Below are 11,555 nucleotides of genomic sequence, written 5' to 3'. Positions count from 1 at the left end.
GACACCGGAGTCCGTGGTGGTGAGAGGATTGCATACCCAGCCACTGAATTCAGAGGGCAGGAGATTCCAAGTCTCCTGACCCCAACTGACATCCGGAGGCAACACAGCAGCCTGGAGCTGCCAGTGAGAAGGCAGTGGCCATGACAGGCTCAGGCTACCAGCCATACGGGTTGGGAGTACAGACACTGAGAGGACTTATGAAGAGCTTCAGGCAGCAAGCGTCAGAGTACAAAGCGCAGAAGGAAGGCCTCTGAACCCACCTGGCTAAGTGGATCCCAAGCTGTTTCCAGGCTGCCCGGACCCCAACACCACATGCTACCTGTACCATGGACTGTACCTGTATTTCACCAGTAAAAGGTAAAGAAAACTGCTACCTTTGTGTTCCTCAATCATTACCTGCGCCCTCAGTCCTGCACCCCATCTTTTACCATACCTTACCAACTGTATCAGGTAGCCCTGGGACCCCGCTCTACCTGTGGAGAGCAGAACCATACAACAAACCAAGAAAATTTTTTACTTGGGATCCTAGACACCAACAAGATCCAGAAAAACAAAGATCCCTAAAATATAACTTTTAATTCATAAAGTTAAAAACAATTATTCCAAATTTGAAGACATTACTACACATAGGTTACCATAGGGAAAGTAAGCAATTTATATGTGAACTATCAGACCCTGTCAATCCCCTAATACTGGTTCCTGCCTGACTGTGGAGGTTGGCACCCTATGTTTCAGAGGCAACTTGACCTGCTAACCCTAATCAGTCCTTATGGTCATAAAAATTGTGTCCCAATATACCCATTGCCCAAAAAAAGAAAGAAGTTAAAAAAACAAGCAAAATTGAAGAAAAAAATAAATAAAATTAGGAAAACGAACAAAACAAAAAAACAAAATCTGTTTATTTGCCCTTAGAGATCCCTAATAGGGTCCAAATATATGTAAATGCATACCATCTGGGCAAAACAATGTAAAAATGTCTCATTTGTCCAAGATATTTAAATGAAAAAACTCTGCTTCAAATAGCTTATAAAGCAGAGAGTAATGAAAAAGCAGAACCCACGGAGGCCAACAATCAGGCTTCCTGCATATACTTATTTAGATATCGGTGCCACATTTCTGAACCTTAAACATCAATTTCCATAATAGGACTGCTATACATATATGCTAGCCACCTTAGGGAGAGACCCAAGTTGGGCTAAATGTAGCGGGACGAAAGAGACCGAAAAGCCCTCTACTTAAAGGAAATACATAGTGGATGCTTTCCTGAAACGGAAAGTACTTGCAAGCAGCATAATACAAAGAATAGCAGGTTTACCCAGAATCCTTTGCAGTAGGCGGAGCTAACTGCAAAGGATTCAGGGTAAACCTGCTATTCTTTGTATTGTGCTGCTTGCAAGTACTTTCCGTTTCAGGAAAGCATCCACTATGTATTTCCTTTAAGTAGAGGGCTTTTCGGTCTCTTTCGTCCCGCTACATTTAGCCCAACTTGGGTCTCTCCCTAAGGTGGCTAGCATATATGTATCGCTTGCTCACTGAGCCCCACTCCATACAGCCAACCAATTCCAGCCCTGTGCTGATGAGGGCCTAAAGCCCGAAACACGTGTCCACAGGTAGGAATTGGTTGGCTGTGTAAATTTAGAAACTAATCTGCAGCATTGCACGCTTGGCGGTTCCAAGCGCTGTGGATTAGACTGGGGTGGAAAGAGATGATTTGCATAGCTCCGCCTACTGCAAAGGATTCTGGGTAAACCTGCTATTCTTTGTATTATGCTGCTTGCAAGTACTTTCCGTTTCAGGAAAGCATCCACTACATAATAGGACTGCACACTGCACCATTAATGATTATTTGAATCCACAAAAGCAGTGAAAAAAACGCTATACTCATCTCAGCCAAGCTGCACCATCTTTAGCGCAAGGGACACCATTCAGCAGAGCCATCAGTGAGGCCTCATATGGGAAAATCATCCCTAGCAATGCCCAAAGCGTTTCCCCCCCGTGGGAGTGACCGGGGTTCATCAGGGGATGTTGACCATCCAGATGACAGGAGGGTAAAAGAGCGCCCACTCGCCTGCTCAAAATAAATACCATCTCTCCTTCCGGAGCACGCATCACGTGGGAACTACAGTTCCACCCACAGGCGTGCCCACCCACATGTCATCGTCTGGACCGCAAATGCGCTCCAGCCAGCGGAAGTAGCGTATCTCTATCGGAAAAATGCATCATGTGACCAAGTCAAACTCAGCGTCATGTGGGACCGCCCACCAGGTGTGACCGCCCACATGCGCATTACTTGGAACGCTATGCGTTCCAGCCGGCCGGACGCAGAATTATGACTAATGAGCTCCAACAGAGAATTCGTCAACACAAATGACGTCCTGTGGAGCGCAAAGTACCACCAGAAAGGGGGCAGTGACACTGGCCCAGAACTCCAGCGACAAACAACGCACACACCTCACAATGGAGTGTCCGGTACCGATCAGGGCAAAGGACCCCAAATATCAAAATAATGTAAAGCCTGCAATCCGTAGTGTATGGTGGAGACATGGGGTATAGTGTCGGGGTCGTCACGACAATACCCTTCATCCACCAGTCATTCCAAATCAGATTTAAAGCAGTGGTACCGAAGTGAAGAATGAGTCAGACACAATGCTGGTTCAAACTCAGAGTCTGCTTATGCTTCCACACGTAGTGGTAACCTCACAGCAACAACTGAACTTTATTTCCTAAAACACAATATTACATGATCTATTGGGGGAAGGTGTGCAGAGGGCGGGGATAGGCGGGGGTTAAGCAATGTATCTAGTATTCAGTCCTTCTGGTTGGTCTGACTTCATCTGATGAATCTTTTCTTTGTCCACATCTTGTTAAGTTTCGAATTCCAGAAAAATGTTACTTGTCCTTCTGGAATGTGCAACTTGTTCTTTCAGCCTGAAAGTGGGGCAAAGGTGAATACTGGCAGCCATCTTAAATACAGTCAAATTTGCATCAGCAAGCATGAAAAAGAAAAACTTATTGTTTCACAGCATAAGAATATATAAAAGTACAAAAGTGTATAAAGACATATATTTTTACCTTGACAATCCCCCCTAAACACTAAGTTTTTCCCTAAGAAGAAAGATCCTTCGAGACTGTCCATGTGATGGGGAAAGGGGAGGTGGATTTCTTCATCCAGACACCTCAGAAGCTCTCCCCTTGTGAGAGGCCTCCAGGCAGCTGAACCCTTCACTAGCTTCACATGGAGTTCTCCTGCTGTCCCTAAACTAGATTTCTTAGCACCTGAGAGTAAGGGGTATTGTCTATCTTCTTGAGGGGGACATACTTAGGGATTTCCCCCGGATCAGTGCCATTGTACTCTAGTGGGTCTACTTCTTGGTTGAGGAAGGTGCCAGTCGGAGTTGCCTCAGCAATAACCTTTTTATACAGGGGAATAACACAACAGAGGATTATCGATCCAACTACAAAAAAAGCAATCAGTACCAGACAAGCTTGTTGAAGAAATCCTTTGAGCCCACCCAACCAACCGGAAAAGAAAGATATATCTACTCCAGCATTAGTCTTTAATTCTGCTGCTAACCCATTTATCTTTTTAAGGGCTATCATAGTCTTTCCATTTACCCCAGAGTTCTGAGGGATATAGGTACAACATTCCTCTCCCACCATCCCACAGACTCCTCCTTCCTCAGCTAAGATCATATCAAGGGCTAGTCTGTTTTGGATGGTCATTCTAGTGTTAGGGCCCAACTCCTCAACTATACCCTGAAAAGCATCACAGGTAAAATTGACAAACCTTTGTTCACTGTAATATATGTAATTGATCCAATCAACATTTTTATTAATCTGCACCTGTGGATTAAAGAAGCAAAGCCAGCATAGATCTGGTTCTCGGCTTTAAATTGGTCAGGCACCCCCCTTGGCACTCCAATGCCATCGACATATACCAATAGATCTTCTTCATAACTCATATGGAGCTGATCGAGACTTCTCTTCTTTCTGGTATATTCATCAGGTGTCTCCGGATCCCAAGGTAAAATCTTGAACTGCATAGCTAGTTTAACAAGGGTGCATTGACCTGTCCAGGCATTAGGCAACCTAGGATGGAGCTTACCATCTCCACATAACCAATAAATGTATGTCGTACATATACTGTGTATGATTAGCTAGCAAATCAGTATCTAGAGAACTGTTTCCTTTGCAGAAACCTGTCTCGAAGACCCCTACTGGTGTACCTGTAGTGTCGTGGGAATTATAGCAGGTATAATTATCAGCTAATACAGTTATCCCTCCTGGGACCTTTAGTTTAGGTGCTTCATGAATCAGTGGGACATAATCTGAGCAATCAGTGGGCTTTAGACCCTTCAACAGATTCATAACACAGGCAGTAGTATTGTCATCAGGAAAAAACAATGCATGTGTGTATAGATATATATTCACTGCAGCACAAGCAATACATCCTACAGAGATATTCTGGACTCGTACATTGTATCTTACCCATTCTAACCATAAATTTTTCCTTGGGGCTGTTTGTCTTTCTATGGAGAAAACTTCTTGCCAACTGAGACCTGGAATGGGGATTACTTCGTTAACTATATTTTGCAAACGTTCACCTGGGCCTGTTTTAGCTGTACTGGTAACGGGGGCCTTGGTTGGTCTGAAACTAATATCCTGGAGCTGTATATGGCCTAAATTCCCATAGTATCCGATACTATTAAACACATTATGAAAATATCTTCCCAGTACAATTGTTATCTCTGGTAGCACATATATAATACTGGATAATTCCCTCTACCACCCGCTGAGTCTCGGGGCACTTGACTACATCGCAGAAATCAAATCACCAGATATTTACCGGGGCCGTTAGGTTTACCCAGAGAATAGTGGCACCGGGATTCTTATTTACAATAGGGGCCGGAAAGGTAGGGTCGAGGATGGCCCCTGGCCCTAAGACCAAAAACAACAGCAACATTTTCCTTCGATCACCACTGTGACTAAGCACTGGTTCGGTCTCTTTTGCAGTGTGAAGCGTAGATTCAGGTGCTCTTTCCTTCAAGTTTACTGACATAGCTTTTCACGACCATAAACCACCAGGCTTCAAATTGTGACCAATATCGGTTTCTGCTGAATCTGGAAGGGAAAAAGAAACTAAAACATGGGTGTTAGCAACATTTTTACTAAGCTGAATAACATATTGAACAGCACAGTCAGTTTCTTCTGACAACTACTGAGACTGAAAATTTGCAACTGAGAACTTAGCACCAAACAATATCTCATATGGGGACAGGCCATGTTTTGCCTTAGGGGTAGTACGAACATGTAAGAGCCCTGGCCATGGAGCCGTAGTCTCCTGCATCACTTTGGTCAATTGTCCCTTCAGTGTGCCGTTCAGCCTCTTAACTTTCCCACTGGATTGTGGAGAGTATGGAGGGCTACAGTGGATCCAAGCATTGTCAAAACCTCCTGATACACATGAGAAGGAAAGGCCGGGTCTTGGTCACTTTCAGCAACTTCTGGAACACCATATCTGTATTCGACTTCCATCACCAGTTTCTTTGCTGTGGTCTTTGCAGTCACGTTGGTAACGGGGAATGCTTCTGGCCAACTGGAGAACATGTCGACAACCACCAGACAATATTCATACCTTCCAGACTTCGGCAACGTGATGAGGTCCACCTGGAGCCTTTGGAAAGGATAGTCGGGCTTAGCAAGATACTTCGGGGGTACACGTTGAAGTTGACCGGGTTAGCAGGTCTGACAGATACCTCGATGTGTGGGCCCATGCGCCCACATGGCAATAGCAGGGTACATCCGCTTAGGGAGACACACAAGTTGGTCCTTTTTCCAGCGACCATTGTCCATACGTGCTCCATCAGCTTTCCACTGCTTCACTTCTTCCTTTGGAGACATTCTCTGCATCGTCATTAAGCGGTCTCGTGGGGTCCGACAGAAAACCTCAGTCTGGCATAGATCATCAGGTTCCTGTAGAGTCAGTGTTTCTTGTAACTGTTTACGCTGAGAGCGTGTGGTCACCATAGCTGGTATGGGCTGTTCAACAGGCAGGAGAGCAGCGGCTTTTGCTTGCGTATCCGCAAAGGCGTTACCAACAGTCTGTGGCCTGTTCCATAGTACCGTGCTCCTTAACTTTGATAATGGCCACCTGGGTAGATAATTCGATTGAGTCCATGAGGGCTTTAACAGCTTCAGCATTCTTCACTGAGTCCCGGCAGTAGTAACAAATCCTCGATTGGTCCATAGAGCTCCGAAATCATGAGCAATACCAAATGCATACTTTGAGTCCGTGTATTTATCAGCCCGCCTGTCTTTGGCCAGAACACATGCAGTAGACAGATCCCGAAATTCTGCTTCTTGTGCTGACAGGGAGGGAGGGAGTGCAGCTCCGTGCAATACAGTATCTTCCGTAGTAACAGCGTATCATGTGTGAAATCTGCCAAAATCATCAGCACATCTTGAACAGTCTTTCAGGGCCTTGTAGAGAGGTTGCATTATGCGGGATGCGTCCGGTATCCACTGACAACAATAAGTACATAGTCCAAGGAAACGCTGGAGCTCAGTCACATCTTTTGGGAATGGAAGGGAGCTGACGGCTATTTTTTTTCTTTCTTCTGTGAGGTGTCTGGCACCCTGAAGGAGACAGTGACCCAAAAATATCACTTGACCAAGGCAGAACCGAAGTTTCAAGGCCGAAACCCGACAGTTCAGATCTGCCAGATACTTGCGAAAACTAACAGTGGCAACAATGGCTTCCGGCTCTGTCTGTGCACAACAAAAAAAAAAAAAAAAATTACCCACATACTAAAGCAGTGTGACATAGGAATATTTTAACTGACAGGGTTAGAGACACTATCCCCCCTATATTTTTTTTTTTTTTTTTTTTACAGGCATTATTGGGGGTGGATCTGGGCCTATCAGGGCCATCATAACCGTGGAAAGGGCATGTAAGATATACATCTCATTATACTCATCTACATAGGGGTTATATAACATAAATACCATCTGACCATCATCTTGGCTCACCAACTCTCTAGGTCTGCTCAGGTGCACTTATACGTCCATCATATTATCTTTGTCTGTAAAATGGGAAAGGTTTGTTCTCAGAGTCAGCCAATTATTTTAGCGTAGCTAGCTAGTCAGAGGGCTTCCAGGGATAATACTCCTGTATCTGTCTTACACTACCTGGTGTGGTTGGTTCTCTGGTGGTGGGGGTGACTAGATGACTGGTTGGGGTGACATGACATGCTGGTCTACAGCTCCTTCCCAAAAGGATTACTGTCAGCTTACTCCCAAAGTTAATGTCCCCACTACCCACAATCCTGTGTCAGCTTCTTATATCACTACATCACTACATGTGATCTTATCTGGACAGGAATCAGTGTAATTCACTTAGGTCGAGTTGCAGCACAGATTATACAAGCATTTCTCCAGTCTGGGTTTGTCTGACCGCAATATTTACAAATCCATCTGTCCTATCTTGGTCTGAGAATTAACATGGCGAGGGAGATTTCCAGACACAGGGTTAAAATGAATATTGGAGCGTAAGACTGGATTTGTGTAAGGGAGGGGGAGCTGGAGCTGAAGTCTTCTGCTTCTTGGGCCACTGATAAGGAAGAGAGCTGCGAGTTGTGTCCTTGAAGCTGCGAGGGGAGGGGGACTAGAGAGCGAGTGAGGATCGCTGCAGCTGCTGATACAGACTGGGTTAAGTTCTTCTGGAAACTTTGGCCCCCCTTTCTCTGGCCAGCAGCACAAAGAGGAGAAGTCAAAAAAAAAACAATTCGCACAGGGGTTCACCCCTCCCATTGGGTGTCTCGGAAAACCACACAGAGTGACGAAATACAGCAGTTCTCAGACTCAATTAATTTCTACAAAACCTTCACACAATTCCTATGCCAGAACACCTCAGAAAAACTAATAATTGAGGTATTTTATAGCCAAACACGGGCTCTGCATCCTCTGATCCTCCCTTTCCATCAACCTCTTTCCAGTCCTCATTCTTTAAGCCTCGCGCAACTCGCAGATGAGCTTGCACTTGTTCTAACACTCCTTTATCTTTCAATATGCCCTTTTTGTTCTCTATGAAATTGTGCCATGTAGACGGCTGCAATCTCCCTGTCGAGGGCAATCCTACATGCTTGTACAATCTCTCAACATTCTTGACTGCCTTCTTCCCCTCCCGTGACTCTACTATTGTCTTGACTTCCACAGCATCCTCATCTAACTTGTGGGGCACGGACTTCTTCTGCCATAAGAGACGCAACATGACTCACAGAATACTACGCCCTTCTGCAGTAGGCCGCTGACAGCAGTAACAACACTGGTTTCCCAACAAAAAAACACGGAGCCTCGCGTTCGACGTGCTGTCCCTAACCCCATGAACACCAGTGATTAACAGTCTACCCTGTCACGATATTCTAAACGTTGGGAGGCGGTCTCCTAGTGAGAGCCCTCCACAGAAAAACAGGTGGTCCCCTCTCGGGACGTCTTAATTACCTATCTGGACAATATCACAGAGGCTGCGTCTCCTATCCCTTTCTCAAAGCCGCCCCCAATCCACAAACTTCCTCAATCTTTCACTCTATCACTACTAGGCAACAGTCACGGGTAGGGTGGTTGAATGGAGTACAATGACCGGTGGAGGAGGCGTGGTGTACACGAGGACACGCAGAGTGCGACGTCTCTCAGTTGCTGGTTCGAAGCGTGGCACGGGATCGCGCTCGGTCTCACCACTCGACCGGTCACTCCCCAGACCCAAGGAGACCACAGACTAACCAATAACGGCTGAAACACTAGCAAGTGTGACACATACATAGTATGTGATCTCCACTTACCGTGTTTGGAGGGTGATCAGTCCTCGAGGTCAGCCACTACGGGTGTCGTCCACGGACGTCCAGGCATGGGTCCAGGGGGTCTCGGATCGCGGGCCACGCCCCACGTTGGTTGCGCCAAATTGTCGGGGTCGTCACGACAATACCCTTCATCCACCAGTCATTCCAAATCAGATTTAAAGCAGTGGTACCGAAGTGAAGAATGAGTCAGACACAATGCTGGTTCAAACTCAGAGTCTGCTTATGCTTCCACACGTAGTGGTAACCTCACAGCAACAACTGAACTTTATTTCCTAAAACACAATATTACATGATCTATTGGGGGAAGGTGTGCAGAGGGCGGGGATAGGCGGGGGTTAAGCAATGTATCTAGTATTCAGTCCTTCTGGTTGGTCTGACTTCATCTGATGAATCTTTTCTTTGTCCACATCTTGTTAAGTTTCGAATTCCAGAAAAATGTTACTTGTCCTTCTGGAATGTGCAACTTGTTCTTTCAGCCTGAAAGTGGGGCAAAGGTGAATACTGGCAGCCATCTTAAATACAGTCAAATTTGCATCAGCAAGCATGAAAAAGAAAAACTTATTGTTTCACAGCATAAGAATATATAAAAGTACAAAAGTGTATAAAGACATATATTTTTACCTTGACAATAGCATTCATAATGCAGATAAGAGAACACTCCAAAGCAAAAAAAGAATAATCAGTCCATAATATACAGACAAAAAACAAAAAAAGGAACAAAAATAACACAAATAGTAACATCGCTATATATAATAATTTTAACAAAGTACCAATATACTGGGCAGGCATAATGATTATAGGCCGATAAGTGGTTTTTAGATGAAACTCTTAAAGGGCATCTGTTCATTGATGCCCAAAGGGCTCACTGACCTCATCAGATAAATCCATCTCGTTTCTCGTTGTGTAATCCTTTTATCCCAATCTCCTAATCTTACTGAGGGGGGATAACCTCTATAACCACAAAACATATCGAATTGAAGTCCCCTCGATGTATCTCATTCACATGTCGCGCCAAGGGGGTATCTCTGCTATGTCTAATGTCCCCTAGATGTTCTCCGATACGTACGTACACACCTCACAATAGCCTGTTAAGATGGGAAAGTCATCATCCGTGTCCATTGAAGAGAGGTATCCCTAAGGCCAGTCTCACAAATCCAGATAATTTTGGTACCGGAAAAATCGGTACCGGAATTATCCGTGTCCGTGAGCCCACGTAGGCCATCCGTGCGGCACACGTGTGCCGCCCGTGTGCCGACTGGGTACCACACGGAGCATGCAGGAGACAGCGCTAGAGATAAGCGCTGTCCCCTGCATGTGGTGCTGAAGCCGCCATTCATATCTTCTGTCCAGCAGCGTTTGCTGGAGAGAAGTGTTATGAAAGGCAATTCAGAATCACAATGGACATGGAGGTCAGAGCACATACAGTGAACTGACAATAACCCAAAATAATAGAACGAGCTCTGAGACGTGGGAACTCTGCAGACCGCAATCCCTAAGCCTATCAAACCACACTAAAGGTAGCCGTGGAGCGCTCCTGACCAGAACCTAGGCGCCTCGTCACAGCCTGAGAAACTAGCTAATCCTGAAGATAGAAAAATAAGCCTACCTTGCCTCAGAGAAATTCCCCAAAGGAAAAGGCAGCCCCCCCACATATAATGACTGTGAGTAAGATGAAAACACAAACATAGAGATGAAACAGATTTAGCAAAGTGAGGCCCGACTAGCTGAACAGAACGAGGATAGGGAAGATAACTTTGCGGTCAGCACAAAAACCTATAAAAAACCACGCAGAGGGGACAAAAAGACCCTCCGCACCGACTAACGGTACGGAGGTGGTCCCTCTGCGTCTCAGAGCTTCCAGCAGGTGAGAAAAACCAATAAAGTAAGCTGGACAGAAAAATAGCAACAAAATAACATAAGCAAAACTTAGCTTTGCAGAGCAGCAGGCCACAGGAATGATCCAGGGAAAAAACAAGTCCCACACTGAAACATAGACAGGAAGCATAGATCAAAGCATCAGGTGGAGTTAAGTAGAGAAGAAGCTAACGAGCTCACCAGATCACCTGAGGGAGGAAACTCAGAAGCTGCAGTACCACTTTCCTCCACAAACGGAAGATCCCAGAGAGAATCAGCCGAAGTACCACTTGTGACCACAGGAGTGAACTCTGCCACAGAATTCACAACAGTACCCTCCCCCTTGAGGAGGGGTCACCGAACCCTCACCAGAGCCCCCAGGCCGACCAGGATGAGCCACATGAAAGGCACGAACAAGATCGGGAGCATGGACATCAGAGGCAAAAACCCAGGAATTATCCTCCTGAGCATAACCCTTCCATTTAACCAGATACTGGAGTTTCCGTCTTGAAACACGAGAATCCAAAATCTTCTCCACAATATACTCCAATTCCCCCTCCACCAAAACCGGGGCAGGAGGCTCAACAGATGGAACCATAGGTGCCACGTATCTCCGCAACAATGACCTATGGAATACGTTATGTATGGAAAAAGAATCTGGAAGGGTCAGACAAAAAGACACAGGATTAAGAACCTCAGAAATCCTATACGGACCAATAAAACGAGGTTTAAACTTAGGAGAGGAAACCTTCATAGGAATATGACGAGAAGATAACCAAACCAGATCCCCAACACGAAGTCGGGGACCCACACGGCGTCTGCGATTAGCGAAAAGTTGAGCCTTCT

Source organism: Ranitomeya imitator, chromosome 2, assembly GCF_032444005.1.
Source record: "Ranitomeya imitator isolate aRanImi1 chromosome 2, aRanImi1.pri, whole genome shotgun sequence".
In the NCBI taxonomy this organism is placed as follows: domain Eukaryota; kingdom Metazoa; phylum Chordata; class Amphibia; order Anura; family Dendrobatidae; genus Ranitomeya; species Ranitomeya imitator.
Note: the sequence above shows the minus strand (reverse complement) of the source record.